The 18,144-nt window shown below is 43.0% G+C and overlaps 1 long non-coding RNA gene across 3 annotated transcripts in view; it reads left to right on the top strand.

The window, feature by feature from the left end:
- The first annotated feature begins 527 nt into the window (after positions 1 to 527).
- The window catches only part of LOC116981047, a 111,433-nt gene continuing 93,816 nt past the window's right edge, over positions 528 to 18,144 (top strand). For all 3 annotated transcript variants that reach the window (XR_004414151.1, XR_004414152.1, XR_004414148.1), the window contains exon 1: positions 528 to 653. This is a non-coding gene — a long non-coding RNA (uncharacterized LOC116981047). The remainder of the gene's footprint in view (positions 654 to 18,144) is intronic.

Below are 18,144 nucleotides of genomic sequence, written 5' to 3'. Positions count from 1 at the left end.
GAGGCTTTAAGACGTCTCTTCCATGTCGGCACTGGCCTATATGAAGAGAGGCCCTTCTATTGTGAACTTTGCAGTTGCCGACTATGCAGAAGAAACCAATTAAGTCCTGGGGTTAGCACACTGTGGACTCAGGTGGGAGCTGGCGAGGGAGAGAGGCTCTGGCATGGAAACATTTGGGGATCAGTCGGTGACCTTTGAGCTAGTATTGACCATCAAGTATTGAAGTATCAGCAAATGCATCTGTGGGAGTAAGGGAGAGTTGCCGAGGATTGGTGGTAAGGGTTGGGACGTTGGTGGAGGGCGTTGGGTCAGCAGATTGTTTGTCGAGAGGGGAGTGCCAGGCGTTGGGCAGGCAAGCTACAGATCGGACAAGGATCAAACGTTTAGGGCAGGATGTGTGTGGTGGGGGTGGGAGGAGGTGTGGGCAGGGAAAACATTGCTTAAATGGGATTGGCCTGATCTTGATTCCAGCCTACACTGACTGCAATGTGCTGGACCTGTCCCCTTTAAATCACAGTGGAGAACACCGAACTTGCACTGTGGAGATGCCATGGGCCAAAGTCCCAACAGCTATGTTCTAATACTGTACATGTATCAATGCATTAGATGCATGGAGAACCCAGAAAGAAAATTTGAAAACTCTGGAAATTGCAGTAAGTTGCTAATTTTCCTATATTTAACAATTTTCATTGAAATTGAATCAGTAAAAAGTGTTTCTGCACAATCTGGTGTGACCATATGAGGGCAGCAAGTAGCTTTCCTGGCTTTATAGTAACATCAACACTACTTCAATGATCTACACCATATTTTTCATTTATGTATTTATACAAGTACAGGCCCTGATAAATCTCAGATACAGTGCCAGTATTTCAAGCGTTCTTTGGTATTGATCTGCTTTAATAAGCACCAGTGGATTTTTCTTTTTACTAATGGTGGTGTGACTGTTTTTTAGGGCAAAAGTAATAGAAAATAACCCCAGGAGGTTTGAGAGTGACCAGATTGCCCCAAGCCCTCTAGGCACTTGAGACCACCTTTTTAAATTAAGCAAAACTTTTCTGCTTTCAATGTCTGAAGAATAATATTTGTATTAATGAAACTTACAGAGGGAATATCATTCCATTTAATCTTCATTTGAAGCAACATAATCTTTTATTCACATTTCTTGAATGGTTAGTTTAATAGACAAGTTAAGCATCATGTCGGACTCTTAATTTTTTTTCCACAATGAAGCCATATCAAAAATTCATTGTTAGTTGCCAGAAAAAGTGCTTTACATTTTATATTTTACAAGGTGGTCTAAAACTCTCAAAGGAATATTGCAAACATTGGTTTTATTGATTTGAAATAGCCTGTTCTGATTCCCTAATTGCTTGTCTCACTTTCTATGTTGTTATGCTCGTTTCATGCTGCAATATCCTTCTTTTAGTCAAACTCATGCATTTAAATCACTCACAGGGCAACCTACCTGCATAGATTTAGACGCAGGGCCATTAATATACTGATTGCTGTAACAAAATTGAGCTTTTCAAAGAAAAGCAGTCAAAATAAACTCAGATTTAATATTTGAATTTTTTAATAAATATTAATCTGCATTTGCTAATTTCTGATGTGGGATTGGAAATGCTGAAACAAAATAGATGACTTTTCAGAGTAAATTATATGCTTAAAAAAGGCACAATTTAGTTTTGTATTTGGTTTGGCAGTAATTTATGGAAAAGCCACAAAGTGGGATAGCAAAGCTTGAAGGTACACAAAATTGCTGGGGAAACTCAGCGGGTGCAGCAGCATCTATGGAGCGAAGGAAATAGGCGACGTTTCGGGCCGAAACCCTTCTTCAGCAAAGCTTGAAACAGCCACCTAATGACTGTGTTGCTAGTCCAGTTATTCACCAAATCAAGCAGCAGTAACTAATCAATTAACTGTTTGTGGGTTGATGTTACTCTTCAAGGAGAGTGTGAATATGAATTCAATGATTATTAATGCAATGAACGAGATGGCACAGTGGCGCAGTGGTAGAACTGCTGCCTCACAGTGCCAGAGGCCCGTGTTTGATCCTGGCTACAGGTGCTGTCTGTGTGGAGTTTGTATGTTCTCCCTGTGACCATGTGGGTTTCCTCTGAGTGTTCCGGTTTCCTTCCACATTATAGGTTAATTGGCTTCTGTGAATTGCCCCCAGTGTGTAGGATGGTCTAACGTGGAACGAGTGTATGGGTAATCGATGGTGGGCGTGGACTCAGTGGACTGAAGGACCTGTTTTCACATTGTATCTCTAAAATCAAAATCCTCACGGAAAATCTTGATTCTTCTGGCACGCTATCTTTCATTTGATTTGTAACGTGTAGAAATCGACTTTCTGGAGTTAGCAAATGAAGAGATTGATTGATATTCAACTTATGAGACTAATGTCTCTTGCCAGAAATTCATAGTTGATTCCTTTCTTCAATTTTTAAATGCAATTACTGGATACTTAGTTTAGAGATACTGCGCGGAAACAGGCCCTTTGGCCCAGCGAGTTTGCGCCGACCGACGATCCCCGCACATTAATACTATTCTACACACACTAGGGACAATTGTTACATTTATACCAAGCCAATTAACCTACAAACCTGTATGTCATTGGAGTGTGGGAGGAAACTGAAGATCTCTGAGAAAACCCACACAAATTACGGGGAGAACATACAAACTCCGTACAGACAGCCTCCGTGGTCAGGATCGAACCCGGGTCTCTAGCGCTGTAAGGCAGCAGCTCTACCTCTGCGCCACTGTGCCGCCCACTTCTAAACTCCACATGTACATCTGATAAAGTAACTGGGGTGGGACGGGCGGGTTGTTAAATATGACCTGGTCACCAGATAATGTTCAGGTGGATTTAAATTACGGGATAATTTCCGTGGAGCAGTTATCACTGCTCAGGATTGAGGACAAACAAGATGAATGACTCACAGCCCACAAGATGTGAGGATCCACCATTCTGAAGGCTTCCCAAATGGACTCTGCAGGGATAGCGAGAACAGCTAAGAAGATCCATACAGTAGATCAGTTGAATTGTTATTTGGTTGAATATAGCACCATATATACATGAGTAAATATTGAATATATTAGGTGGCTTTATTTGTCGAAGTGGGGATGATGAGCTGTAAGGGGAGTGGGAGACCAGCTGTGCATCGAGAGCAGGTGGCATTGGGATTCTTTATGTTATAACTTGTGTATGGAGCTCAAGGTGACGCAAAATTCAGTAGAAACCTCAAGTAATATGGAACCATCCTGCGGAAGAGGTGAAGCTCCATAACATTTGTTCACTCTCTCACGCATTCAAAACAACCGCCACCTTTTCCCAGTTCAATTGTCAATCAAGCGGATTGTCGACGCTGAACTCAAGAATTACAGGTTTATGCAGGGTAGGGGGGGGGGGGGGGGGGGGGGGGGGAGCAGGAAGAAGAAAGGAAGATGAGGAGCCAGAGGGCTGAGGGAGAGCTGAGAAGGGGAGGAGACAGCAAGGGCTACCGGAAATTGGATGAGTCAATGTTCAGGCCACCGGGATGCAGACTGCCCAAGCGGAATATGAGGTGCTGCTCCTCCAGTTTCCGGTGGTGCTCACTCTGGCAATGGAGGAGGCCCAGGACAGAAAGGTCGGATTCGGAATGGGAGGGGGAGTTGAAGTGCTGAGCTACAGGGAGGTCAGGTTAATTAATGTGGACCGAGCGGAGGTGTTCGGCAAAACGATCGCCAAGCCTCTGTGACCTGCTGAATGCTTCTCGAGCACCTTCAGGCATTCCTGTTCTATCTGTGAGTGGCTGAGGATACTACCTTGATTAAATACACATGCTAGGACCCCTTATAACATTTTATCCATCACTGACGCCAAGATTTTTGGAGCTGACTTATCGCAAATGGTAGCTTAGAGGAGGCACACAACCCCTTGGATGTATTAATTGTCAAGTAGCACTGATTCCACATTCAATTGTTTATTGGCATAGGTAAAGCTTCTAGAGAGCCAAGCAATTCCACAAATAAATCTTATGACGTGGCCGGTGGATATGTCTCATCATTATTGCTTCTATCCCAGGTTACTTTTGGCTTAAAATAACAGTCTTAACACACAAAATAACAGACTTAACTGTCCTTGTGACCATTAATAATAGGTGTGGCCATTTTGTGTTGGACCAGTACCAACACCCCATTCTGTTCTAATGTATCCAGCTCCTCCTCCAACTACAACTTAAGGACATCAACCACCAGTCTTGGGCAACGATAAATGGACTGAGCTCCTGAAAGTGCATTTTCTCCTCAACCATTAAGCCAAATCAACAGTATGCTCTCAGTTGTCCGTTTGAAGGGTAGAGTCTGTGGCCAGTCCTTCCCAATCAGAACTGGCGTTCATCACCAGCACTTAGCCATGATCTTCGGCATCTTTTTTCTTCTTAACCTTGTACTGAAACATTTGTGATTTCCACAAGAATCTAAGCTCTCCTGCAGAATGTGATGTAGCTTAGCAATGGATTTGTATTGACCAACCACTCTTACATGTTTCAATCTATAAATGAGTGATCTGCATCTGTGTTGGTTGCTATCTTCACGTGGATGTTTGTTTATTAATACTACTGCCTTATAATGACCAAAATGGTGTAGACCTGTGTCGATGGCAGTGAATCATCTATAAACCATTGGGGCTTATCTGTATAGACACACCACCCTGGTCTGTGGAGAGCTCCTCCAATATCATCTTCCACAACATTGCTCTTTCCCACCTTTCTGAACCGTCTGACCCAAGGATTTCCCATTAAACTCACTTCTAGGGACCACATGCCCAATTGTTGTGGACACCATTACTGTGCGTTCTGCTTGTTGATAATCGCAGAGTGGAAGCATACACCAAGAGAAACTTTCTCGGCCTCTTAGATCTATTTCCAAATGAGCCACCATTTTACACACTGCCTCAACCATTTACAATTATGACTTAATGCTCTCAACAACCAATGTTCACAGTAAGTGATCCCCAAATGCCTGATCCAAAATTGTTTGTAAATTCTACCTTTTTGCGGTGTTTTTCACCCAAGCCGATCCTTTACAGTGGTGCCTGGTTACACATACCAATCCTTTGCCTTTTCCTAAATCTGTGATGGCATCAATCTTCTTTTTATTGAGTCCACACACAAGATTAGAACTTGTTCAGCCAGAGCTGAGCACACATCTCGGCATCCGCATACAATATCTGTGTCTGTCTTGCGCTTCTTGTGCTTCTTGTGTGTGGTGGTGGAAAGATTGGTTGAAACAGAGCCACAACGTGAACGCTCTTTCCTTGATCTCCATGGCATCAATTAAAATGTCCTTTGAGGTTCTCATTCTGTACTCTATGAAAGCGTTTCAGTAGTTCACCAACATCCCAAATGTTTCTGACTCTCTCACTAGTAACTACACTACTTCCTCTTCTAAAATGCAGCTATGTTTCTTTGGTGTATGCCCACACTTGGGGCCTCATTTCCCTTTAAGGACATATCCATACATTTCCTAGATACATCAAATGGTTGAGTCTACCTGTGTATTTAAAGCTCCATGCTGTATCCAACACAACCACTGCCTGTTATTGTCACTGTTCTACACATGGAAATCTGTTCTCTATTTATCCCACGTTGGATTGCAGTCCTCCTATTTCCTCAAATGGCAACATCCCCAATTTTACACCATTGTAATAAGTGGGGGTTTTCTCATAAAATAGATAATTGACTAAAGTTGCTTTAAGGAATCCTGAAGGGGATGTGATAAGTTTTATAAATGTAAGAGTCTTTTTCAATTTTTCTTCAATAGATACATGGGAGCTTGCAACATAGTCATAGAGCACATAAACTGGCCCTTTGGCCCAAGGTGTCCATGCCAACCAAAATGTCCCATCTAAGCTAATCCCATTTGTTCACATTTAGCCCATATCACTCTAAACCTATCCTATCCATGTACCTGTTCACGTCTTGTTTAAATGCTGTTGTTGCATCTCCCTCAACTAACTCCTCGGGCAGCTTGTAATGTGGACCCACCACCCTCTCAGCGAAAAAGCTCTCCCTCAGGTTCCTAATAAATCTCGTCTCTCTCATGTTAAACCCATGTCCTCTGGTTCTTGATTCCTCTACCGTGGGTAAAAGACTCTGCGCATTCATCCTATCTATTCCAAACATGTACTGTGCCTGGTTACTGAAGTGCAGCATGTAATTAAAGAAGAGGAACGGCTCAAAAATATATCCTTGTGGTATTCCCTTGGTAACAATTTTGGATAGAGAAGAAAGACATTAGTGGAGGTGGCTAAGCATGTTTGGAAAAGTAAGATCGTGTTGAATTTGACAGATCAGTCCTCCATAAATAGTGAAGCAAAGGAATTAAATGTTCTGGAGGAATTTTCCTTAAATATCAAACATGTTGAATGAATGTAAAGCACATTGGGAGAGGATAATTTATGTACAATAACCCACCTGGTTCCCACCACAATAACTCATTTGCACTTGTAGCGCTTATGAGTTATACGACTAGCGTCACTTAGTAGTTTATTTTGCATAAAATGCTGGTCCCAAAGTGCATCTTCTATTAATAAATTAAACAGAACTAAGGGATGATATGACCCTCAGTCCAACCCCTACCCCAAACCTCAGCACACCCCTCCAGGCAATAACAAGATATCAAGGACAGCAGAAAACGATATGCAGCAAAATACCCAGAGCTGGGTTCGGCTAATTCTTTCTTGATGCATTAGTTTAGTAGATTGTAGTTCTTTGCTGAATTAACTTAATAATTAAAAGTCAATTGTAGGATTAAAAAAAAAACTCACAGCTCTAAGATAGTTAATGTAAAATTGTTCTAACTGTCAAGCTATCGAGGAGCCAAATTGGGAATTTTCCTTTTCAATCGTCTGTACAAATCAGAATCCAAATAGAACGAAGCTTGCAAAGTTGATTGCTTTTGTGCGAAATAATATATAAATCGCATTTAATTTGTCAATTATTATTCATCTAATTCTGAATGAAAGGGCAATTAGAGAAAGTAAAACAGTCTGTTGTGAATATTTTTGCAAAGCTGCTCAGACTGCAGCACACTAAGAATGCACTACTGCTCAAACGCAAACACTTAAAATGATTAAGAAACAAGATCTCTGGAGAGAAGGAATGGGTGACGATTCAGGTCGAGACCCTGCTTCAGAACCTGAAGAAGACGGAAGAAAGGTCTCGACCCGAAATGTCACCCATTCCTTCTCTCCAGAGATGCTGCCTGTCCCATTGAGTTACTCCAGCATTTTGTGTATATCTTCGGTGTCTAACAAGCATCTGCAGTTCCTTCCTACACAAGACACATGTACACGTGTTAGATAAAGAAATACATGATCATATCACTAATATTGTCACCAGGTAAAATGTCTCAAACTAACTTTATAAATATTTTAATTGATACTTCACAGAGGTGGAAAGAAAAAAACAAGGGGACTGAGCCAATAGTTGCTGTAGCAAGCTTACTACAAGATGTGAGTTCGAAGGAGGATCTAAGAGGAGACACAGGAGGTGAAGAAGTAGAGAATTTTAAGGCGCAAAATTAAGATCATTCTTTCTCGGTGATTGAAAGTGGACTAACCATTGTGAGGAGGAAGGAGATTTGGCTGCACAAGGAACTTTTAGGGCCTGTCCCACTGCGGCGACCTAATTGGCGAGTTCAGAAGAGTTTAGGAGAGTTTGAAAAAGTGTCATGTTGAAGACCCTTTGACTATGTATAAGACCTCCTTCGACCTCCATCGACTATGTTGAGGACTAACTTCGACTAGCTTCGGGAAAATTGGACACCGAATAGTGGAGAGTGAAGATGACCTCCTTCGATCTACTTCGACCTCCCTTCGACTATGTTGAAGACTATCTACGACTACCTTCGACTACCCTCGATTACCTATGAATAACATGCCGACCTACTACGACGTACCTCGACTAAAGCTACGAGTAAAAAATAATATCGATTTTTTTCCATGGCGACCTTTTTTTACTCGCGGGCATTTTTCAGCATGTTTCAGAATTAACTATCTTAGAGCTGTGAGGTTTTTTTTTAATCCTACAATTGACTTTTAATACACCGTGACCTAGCTGAGGTCTCGAGTACGCGGGGACTACTCTCGAGCATGAAGGAGAGTTACAAAGACCACCTAGGACCTTGTGTCGACCATACTGCGAGTATGTTGAGGGAAAACTCTTCTGAACTCGTGGATTAGGTCGCCGCAGTGGGACAGCCCCTTAAGACAAATAGATGTAGCGTTTGAGAAGCCGTAGCTCTGTGGATGGTTTTAGAAAAAGCCAGCGTGGGAGTGGATAGGGAGAGGTGTACGTCAAGGACCAATGGAGATAATAAGAACAACTGTGTAGGAAGGAACTGCAGATGCTGGTTTACACTGAAGATAGACACAAAATGCTGGAGTAACTCGGCAGGGCAGGCAGCATCGCTGGAGAGGTGGAATGGGTGATGTTTCGGATGGAGAAAGGTCTCGACTTGAAACATCACCCATTCCTTCTATCCAGAGATGCTCCCTGTCCCGCTGAGTTACTCCAGCATTTTGTGCCTATCTTCGATAATAAGAACATCTTTTTGTTGAGAATCAAAACATAACAAAGTAAATCAACCACCACTTCTTGTGCACCTACTGTCTCTAAAGTGTTTGATATTTCAGTGGTGAATGAGCAGAAATTTCCTCTCATTAATTATTAGGAAATTCCCAATCAATGGTCGATTCGCTTTTCCCTGTCTCTATGCAGATCCATTGTATCCTCCTCACCCTTCATTTAGTTTTGTATCATAACATCTTGGATACATTGTACGCAGTAATCCATTTCACTAATCTTCATTGTGAACAGTGCCTGCTTGTCTATTATATTCACGGGGGCCCCAGGTCCCATTCTCCCTCGAATCCTTGGTTCCTACACTTCCTTTCCACTCATCAGGAGCTATCATTACCGTTATCGCAAAGAGTAGGAGTAAACGGGTCCTTTTCACAATGGCAGGCAGTGACTAGTGGGGTACCGCAAGGCTCAGTGCTGGGACCCCAGCTATTTACAATATATATTAATGATCTGGATGAGGGAATTGAAGGCAATATCTCCAAGTTTGCGGATGACACTAAGCTGGGGGGCAGTGTTAGCTGTGAGGAGGATGCTAGGAAACTGCAAGGTGACTTGGATAGGCTGGGTGAGTGGGCAAATGTTTGGCAGATGCAGTATAATGTGGATAAATGTGAGGTTATCCATTTTGGTGGCAAAAACAGGAAAGCAGACTATTATCTAAATGGTGGCCGACTAGGAAAAGGGGAGATGCAGCGAGACCTGGGTGTCATGGTACACCAGTCATTGAAAGTGGGCATGCAGGTGCAGCAGGCAGTGAAGAAAGCGAATGGTATGTTAGCTTTCATAGCAAAAGGATTTGAGTACAGGAGCAGGGAGGTTCTACTGCAGTTGTACAGGGTCTTGGTGAGACCACACCTGGAGTATTGCGTACAGTTTTGGTCTCCAAATCTGAGGAAGGACATTATTGCCATAGAGGGAGTGCAGAGAAGGTTCACCAGACTGATTCCTGGGATGTCAGGACTGTCTTATGAAGAAAGACTGGATAGACTTGGTTTATACTCTCTAGAATTTAGGAGATTGAGAGGGGATCTTATAGAAACTTACAAAATTCTTAAGGGGTTGGACAGGCTAGATGCAGGAAGATTGCTCCCGATGTTGGGGAAGTCCAGGACAAGGGGTCACAGCTTAAGGATAAGGGGGAAATCCTTTAAAACCGAGATGAGAAGAACTTTTTTCACACAGAGAGTGGTGAATCTTTGGAACTCCCTGCCACAGAGGGTAGTCGAGGCCAGTTCATTGGCTATATTTAAGAGGGAGTTAGATGTGGCCCTTGTGGCTAAGGGGATCAGAGGGTATGGAGAGAAGGCAGGTCCGGGATACTGAGTTGGATGATCAGCCATGATCATATTGAATGGCGGTGCAGGCTCGAAGGGCCGAATGGCCTACTCCTGCACCTAATTTCTATGTTTCTATGTTTCTATTCTTTCAAAAACACCTTCGCCTCAGCTTCTGTGCACTCATTCACCCTTGTCGTGGTTTAGTTTAGTTTAGTTTAGAGGTACAGAGCAGAAACAGGCCCTTTGGCCGTGTCAACCAGCGATCCCCGCTAATGCTATCCTACACACACTAGGGACATTTTATATTTTTACCAAGCCAATTAGCCGACAAACCTGTATGTATTTGGAATGTGGGAGGAAACTGGAGCTCCCGGAGAAAAGCCATGGGGAGAATGTACAAACTCCGTACAGACAGCACCTGAGATCAGGATTGAACCTGGGACCTTGGCGCTGTAAGGCGGCAACTCTACTCTACAGCTGCACCTGCCGTGCTCCCTTTCAACACACCCATGCCCCAGTTCCCATGCTCTCTTTTCTAAATGATCTGGTAATTTTATTATCATACTGTAACGACTAAATGAAAGTGAATTTTAAAAAGGCATTGGGGTATTAATAGAAGTAGCATCCATGAGTCCTGAAAATCTGCCAATCCAACTCCAACAGAGCATGTTGGCTTATCAGAGTTTCACTGGAATGAATTCTTAGCAGATAATGTCAATAGATTTCCAGGAGTCCTTTAATAGTGTGACAGAGGCAGAGCAAGTACAGGGATACTGAGTTGGATGATCAGCCATGATCATATTGAATGGCGGTGCAGGCTCGAAGGGCCGAATGGCCTACTCCTGCACCTAATTTCTATGTTTCTATGTGAGGCTCAATTTTGGAAAAGTTCCAACAGTCCTCTGCTACCCATCGCATTGTGGCTCTTTACTCCTCAGAATGACAAAGTTACCGAGAAAGGAAGAATTGGAATTATCCAACGTATCTTTATTGCACATATAATACACAACCTACACATCTGTAGCTATTTTTAATTATTGGAATTAATTCCCCTTGAGGAAATAAGTTTTCAATGTGCTGTCTGGTGGTAACATTGGCATTGTAGATTGGTCATTCCTATAAACAATGTTATTCATCATTGGAGTGAGCTTGGTTTGAAGAATATTTATTTGCTATGTCATTTTATTGTTACCCAATCGGTAAAATGTCCAGTGTGTAGGAAGATATTGCAGATGCTGGTTTACACCGAAGTTAAACACAAAATGCTGGAGTAACTCAGTGGGACAGGCAGCATCTCTGGAGAAAAGGGATAGGTGACGTTTCCGGTGGAGACCCTTCTTCAGATTGAGCGCCAGGGGAGAGGGAAACTAGAGGTATTAAAAGGTACAAAGAACAAACCAATGGAAGGTATGAAAAGAATAAATCAAAGCCAGCAACGATGATCAAAGAAATGTGGAGCCCACAATGGTCCATTGTTGGCTATGGAAAAGGTGATAATGAGTGGATACAAACCGTGAAACTAAGTAGAATGACAGTGAATACAAACAGTGAATGACCCTGGCATTTAAGAAGCAAACTAGAACTGAAATATCTGCACAGGTCGGTGTATGGCTGCAATCTTAAACTATTTGTGAAGAGTCAATAAGAGCTTCTCAATCTCATCAAAAAACTTGCACTTGGAGATAATTTGAGGCTGCATTGTGTAACAGGAAATGGGACAGTATATTGTGCCTTTGGGAAGTGTACTTTCTAATGGCTAAGCTCAGAGTAGCAGCTGCACCAAAGGTGTAAGCCTCACTAAAGGATGCCTAATTGTGCCAAGAGATTTGAGGCTGAATTCAGTGAAATAATGGGCATAAGCTTCTGCCCACACGCAAGCACTGGTCCTGGCACACACCCATGCTACGCAATGGTAGTCTCAGCGTCTCGCACTAACAAGGGCTTAAGATGGCAGAGGCATTTTCAGTTCTGCCACCTAAGGTATAGGTCGCCCCTGCACAGTACTGGTGGATCCTCACTTCACTACTCCTCTCATCTCCTGTGGCCAGGAAACCTGTTTGCGGTACCTATGCCCCATTCAGCCGATGCTTGTACTGCAGTCCTAATACAATGAATTTAATTGTAATCATGTATTGTCTTTCCGCTGACTGGTTAGCACGCAACAAAAGGTTTGCACTGTACCTTTTGTACACGTGACAATAAATAAACTAAACTAAACTAAAACTGAAGGAAATTGACTACTGGGAGAGTGATGAATCCTTTAAAAAGGTTATTGAGGTAGTTTAAAATATTTAAATAACTTTTATTTGTGAGTGTGAGAATGTGGGCCTGTGTGTCTGCTTCAGCCTGTTCACTGCTCAAAAATTGAAATAGTTTGAACTTTTTTGGCAGTATTTTTGCTTTTGATTATTCCCATTTGTTATGGATATTTGTGAGCGTTAACGGCAGTTTACAAATATTGAGTAATGGTGACAGCTTGACAGCCAGTAAGCCTGGGATTGAGTGTTGAAGCTGTTCAACGGGTTCAGCCACTAACAAGCGTAGGCTGCCAGAAACCTCACTGAAGTGCTGGGAGCCAGATTTTCAGTGGAAGGCAGTGTTTCGAGGAATGCTGGAAGATAAACACGAGGAGCTGCATCGAGTCATCGAGTCATAGAGTGATACACTGTGGAAACTGGCCCTTCGGCCCAACTTGCCAACACTGGCCAACATGTCCCAGCTACACTAGTCCCACTTGCCTGTGCTTGGTCCATATCCCTCCAAACTTGTTCTGTCCATGTACCTGTCTAACTGTTTCTTAAACGTTGGGATAGTCCAGCCTTCACCTCCTCCTCTGGCAGTTTATTCCATTCACCCACCACCCTTTGTGTGTAAACGTTGCCCCTCAGATTCCTATTAAATCTTTTCCCCTTCACCTTGAACCTATGTTCTCTGGTCCTCAATTCCCCTACTCTGGGCAAGAGATTCTGCGCATCCACCCGATCTATTCCTCTCATGATTTTATACACCTCTATAAAATTACCCCTCATCCTCCTGCGCTCCAAGGAATAGAGACCCAGCCTACTCAACCTCTCCCTATAGCTCAGACCCTCTAGTTCTGGCAATTGCAGACATGGTTTACAAAAAAAAAGACACAACGTGCTGGAGTAACTCAGCAGGTCAGGCAGCATTTCTAGAAGATATGGATTGGCGATGATTCAGATCAGGGCCTTTGTTCAAACTAATTGTAGTAGGGGGGAGAAAGCTGAGAAAAGAGGTTGGCCTGGGAAGTGAAAAGGTGGATATCCCATTTGTGAGCTTACAACACTGTTGTATTGAATTCTCCGACTTTAAGTAAGAAAACACCCCTTCCTTTTTCCCCCCTCTTCCCTGTGCCCCACCTGTATGTGCTCCCATTTATCTCACTATCCCACCTCCATTTTATCCTCCATCTTGTAATCTTCCCAGTATATCCATTCCTCTGTTCCATAATTTACTCCTCCTCTCTCTCTTTATCTTACAGCCAGTTCTCTCTGGTTTCAGTCCACACATATGTCAACAACCCCCCCCCCCCCTCACATGTATCCACCTATCACTTCCAGGCCTTCTCCCACCCCTACATCTTTTCTCAGCGGTCTCTTCCCCTACTACAATCAGTCTGAAGAAGAGTCCCGACCAGAATCATCATTCATAACTTATCCATGTCTTCCAGAGATGGACACAAAATGCTGGAGTAAAAGCGGGACAGGCAGCATCTCTGGAGAGAAGGAATGGGTGACGTTTTGGGTCAAGACCCTTCTTCAGACTAATGTCAGGGGAGTGGGCGGGACAGAGAAAGAATGTAGTCGGAGACAGTCAGACTGGTGGGAGAACTGGGAAGGGGGAGGGGATGGAGAGAGAGGGAAAGCAAGGGCTCTTTGAAGTTAGAGAAGTCACTGTTCATACCGCTGGGGTGGAAGCTACCCAAATGCAATATGAGGAGCTGTTCCTCCACTTTGCGCTGGGCCTCACTCTGACAATGGAGGAGGCCCAGGACAGAAAGGTCAGATTGGGAATGGGAGGGGGAGTTAAAGTGCTGAGCAACCGGGAGATCAGGTAGTTTAAGGCGAACAGAGTGGAGGTGTTCAGTGAAACGATCGCTGAGCCTGCGCTTGGTCTCGCCGATGTACAGAAGTTGACACCTGGAACAGCGGATACAGTAGATGAGGTTGGAGGAGGTGCAAGTGAATCTCTGCCTCACCTGGAAAGACTGTTTGGGTCCTTGGATGGAGTCGAGGGGAGAAGTAAAGGGACAGGTGTTGCATCTCCTGCAATTGCAGGGGAAAGTACCCGGGGAGGGGGTGGTTTGGGTGGGAAGGGACGAGTTGATCATGGAGTTGCGGAGGGAGCGGAAAGGAGAAAGGGGTGGAGATGGGAAGATGTGGCCAGTAGTGGGATCCCATTGGAGGAGGCAAAAGTGTTGGAGGATTATATGCTGTATGTGACGGCTGATGGGATGGAAGGTGAGGACAAGGGGGACTCTGGCCTTGTTGTGAATAGGGGAGGGGGAGCAAGAGCCGAGCTGCGAGGAGACTCTAGTGAGAGCCTCGTCTATAATGGAAGAGGGGAACCCCTGTTTCCTAAAGAATGGGGACATCTCCGATGATCTAGTATGGGAAACCTCATCCAGAGATGTTGCCTGACTGTCTGAGTTACTGAAGAGAGACACAAAATGCTGGTGTAACTCAGTAAAACAGGCAACATCTTTGGAGAGAAAGAATGGGCGATGTTTCGTGTCGAGAGCCTTCTTCTGACAAAGTCACGGGGAAAGAAAATGAGAGATATATACGATGATGTAGAGAGATATAGAACAAATCTCTCTACCTTGTTGTGGAACCAGATATAGAACAAACCATTTCCACCAGGGGCCACGTACGATGGCAGCTTCTCCGGCAGTCTGTTCGTTTTTTCATATTTTTTAAATTTTTAGTGTTTGTTAAAAATTTGTTTTAATGTTTTCCGGTTTGTCTTATGTGGGGGGAGGGGATCGGGGGAAACTTTTTTTTCAGGTTCTTATCTTGCCGGAGATGTGATTAATTTTCGGATCACATTCTCCGGGCACTCTGTGGCCTTCCATCGATGGAGCTGGAGGCCTCCCCGGACTGTCGTGAGCCCCACCACGGGGCTTGGACTTAACATCGGAGCAGATCCCTTGCCTGCTATCGCTCCAAACGCGGCCTGCGGACTTACCATCAAGAGCTCGCAGTCTCGGGAGAGGCCGAGTCGGGAAGCTCCAACAATGCAGAAGGTTCGTCCAGCCCCGACGCGAGGTTCGATCGTCCAGCGCGTGGGGAGCTGACATCCCCCTGATGCGGGAGCTGATCGCCTCGGCGCGGAGGGCCCGAATGCTGCCGGCTTCGGGAGTCAAGATTGTCCCATCAACGGAAGGCTCGATGCCCCCGATCCGCGGGAGAACAAAGGGAAGGGACTTGAACTTTATTTCGCCTTCCATCACAGTGAGGAATGTGTAGGAGTCACTGTGGTGGATGTTCATGTTAAAATGTGTTTTGTTGCTTTTTATTTGTATGACTGACTTGGCAAATGAAATTCCTTGTATGTTGCAAAACATACTTGACAAATAAGGTACTATTCTGATTCTGATAAATGAAAGATATGCAAAAAAACCCCCAATGATAATGGAAACAAGCCATTGTTCGTGTCTATCTTCGGTTTAGACCAGCATCCGCAGTTCCTTCCCACACATTTCTGAGTTACTCCTGCATTTTGAGTAGTTTTTTGCTGGAAGATAGAGTTCAGCTCAAGGACTGATGGCCATGAATCTTGAGTGAGTGAAGCATCTTCCCAATCTAGAATCAGTAGCTATGTTTCAATGCCACATTTTGGCAATAAATACACTGGGCCACACAAGTGCATTACACAGATTAGAAGCTTTCATGAAACAGTCTGATCACCAGAATTCTACCATGGTATCGAAAAGCCCAAGTATTAAGTACTACAGTGAGCTTTTCAATAAATGTTAATAAATCATTTGAAGAAATGCCTTAAACAAAAAAAAAAGAAAAACATCTTTCTTCCATTCACATTTTCATTCTCCACTTTGTTCAGAATCCACAATGAATTAAATGGGAACAGATGGATAGAAAAATGTGATTTAATAAATTATATTATCATTGGTGAATGCAAAAAAGATCCAATACGTTTATTATTTCAACCCATGAATATTCTCACAGCACCAACTAGATTAAAGTTACAAAGAGTTACAGCTGTCTTGTTTAAGTGTCATACGTGTAGCTTCATTGATTGCATCTCAGTGATTAGGTTTAGAATATGAGTGTTAGCATAATTTGTTGCTTAGACTTGTCTGGATTTTCTAAGTGACTATTAAAACTGTAAAAGATGAGTCAGATTTTTAAAAGCACAGCTGTTTCAAATACATCAATCGTTCTGTTATTAAACAAACATTCAGGAGTCTAAACGTTTCTTATGTGCAAAACTGCATAGATTTCCACTGGTGTAGATGATTCCTAATACGCTTGTCATTTGATTAGATGAAAAGCATTCCAATGTTATTAGCTCCTGAAGTCTTGAGATCGAACATAGTTGCGGGTCACAATCCTGCTAGGTAGATCTTCTACCTGCAAGTCCTGGGATTCTGACGGATGTGGAAGCCCAACAGTTTGACCGAGGCTGACTGCCTACTCCACACCACAGCACCGACTTCGAAAAGGTTCAAAGTGCTGGAGTAACTCAACGGGTCAGGCAGCATCTCTGGAGAACACAAACAGGTGACGTTTTTCTGGTTGGGACCATCACCTATCCATGTTCTCTAAAGATGCTGCATGACCTGTTGAGTAACTCCAGCACTTTGTGCCTTTTTTTTTGTAAACCTGTATCTGCAGTTCCTTGCGTCAACAGCATCTGCTTAGATTGACATTAATAGAAAATTTGCAGTTCAAAATTGCTGTGACAATCGCAATTACTGTAATTTTCCATTGATTGTGATCTGTTGAAGTTGGAAACTTAGAATAGAAATAGAAAGGTTTAATATGGTAAACAATAGATGGAATCTGCTCACAACGATTTAAAAGGTCTGCTATTTAGTTGTGCTTCAAGTGCCTGCTGAAACCTATGCAATTTCCTGTGCAGAGTCCTTGTGGCTTTTTTGAGACAGTGAACCCATTTCCATGCTGATTAGTACTCCCTAAACATTTTCTCTTTAATAAGTGTAAGCTTGCAACATAATAGTGAATTGCCAATTTTATTAAACTTTCAAGATGTGTCAAGCTAAATCACAGGAGGATAATCCACTCTCAGCATGAGTTGCGATCCAAATGATCACTGCAGAATATTGCACTAATAAAAATATACAGGGTTGGAGGAGTACCCTAGAAACAAAAAATGAGTCGTTTCCTCGAGAAGTCAAATTGATTGATAAATATGTCAGAATTTAGAACAATTACTAGTCTGAACGAAATGCCAGGCTTTTGTTGATCCTGGGTAAGTATTTTCCACGAGAAGATAACTACTTTGGGAGAAATACCTGAATTTGGATACAGTGTTTGTCTTTATACTTTAAACTTTCTGATTAGGCGGAATTTGTCCAGACAAGTGAAATGACTGTGTGTGTGTTTTCTTTGCTTGCCCTTAAGTGCTGAGCTAATTGTACTGGAATTTTCTTCCAATGATCACAGAATAATTGAGGCCAATTTGCATGTATAAAAAAATGAAAACAAAGGCCTTAAAGTGAATGGATGAATGACAGATATGGTCACATTTCACTGCTGTGAAATCTATTAGAGCTCAATAAGACTGCAAATTGAGGGACACACCTATCTCAAAGGGATCTGGTGTTGTAGCTAACAACGTACCCACGCTGCTAGCGTGCAAAATACAACGTAACACAGAACCATCATTGCCCTGATACTGCTGAGCTCTTAATATTTCATTAGCATTTCATTCTCATTACAGGCTCTACCCAGGTTACGAATGCCCGATTTATGGTCACCCGAACATACTAACAAGCTCCCACAATATTATTCAATTCAAAAGTCTGATTTATGTTCATTCCTGTGAACGGCAGAACTAAATTCCTCTCTCTTTCTCTCTGTCTCTCTCTCTCTGTCTCTCTCCCTCTCCATGCTTAGTAATTATTCTTTCATATCAGTCTTATATGCATCTGATGCCTTATTGCTACAATACAATGAAGGCATGGTTACCAGAGTGATCTTTGTGCATTTTCCGATTTACAGACAAAAATC

The sequence above is a fragment of the Amblyraja radiata genome, chromosome 15 (assembly GCF_010909765.2).
Source record: "Amblyraja radiata isolate CabotCenter1 chromosome 15, sAmbRad1.1.pri, whole genome shotgun sequence".
Taxonomy (NCBI): domain Eukaryota; kingdom Metazoa; phylum Chordata; class Chondrichthyes; order Rajiformes; family Rajidae; genus Amblyraja; species Amblyraja radiata.
This window is presented reverse-complemented; position numbering and strand designations above follow the sequence as displayed.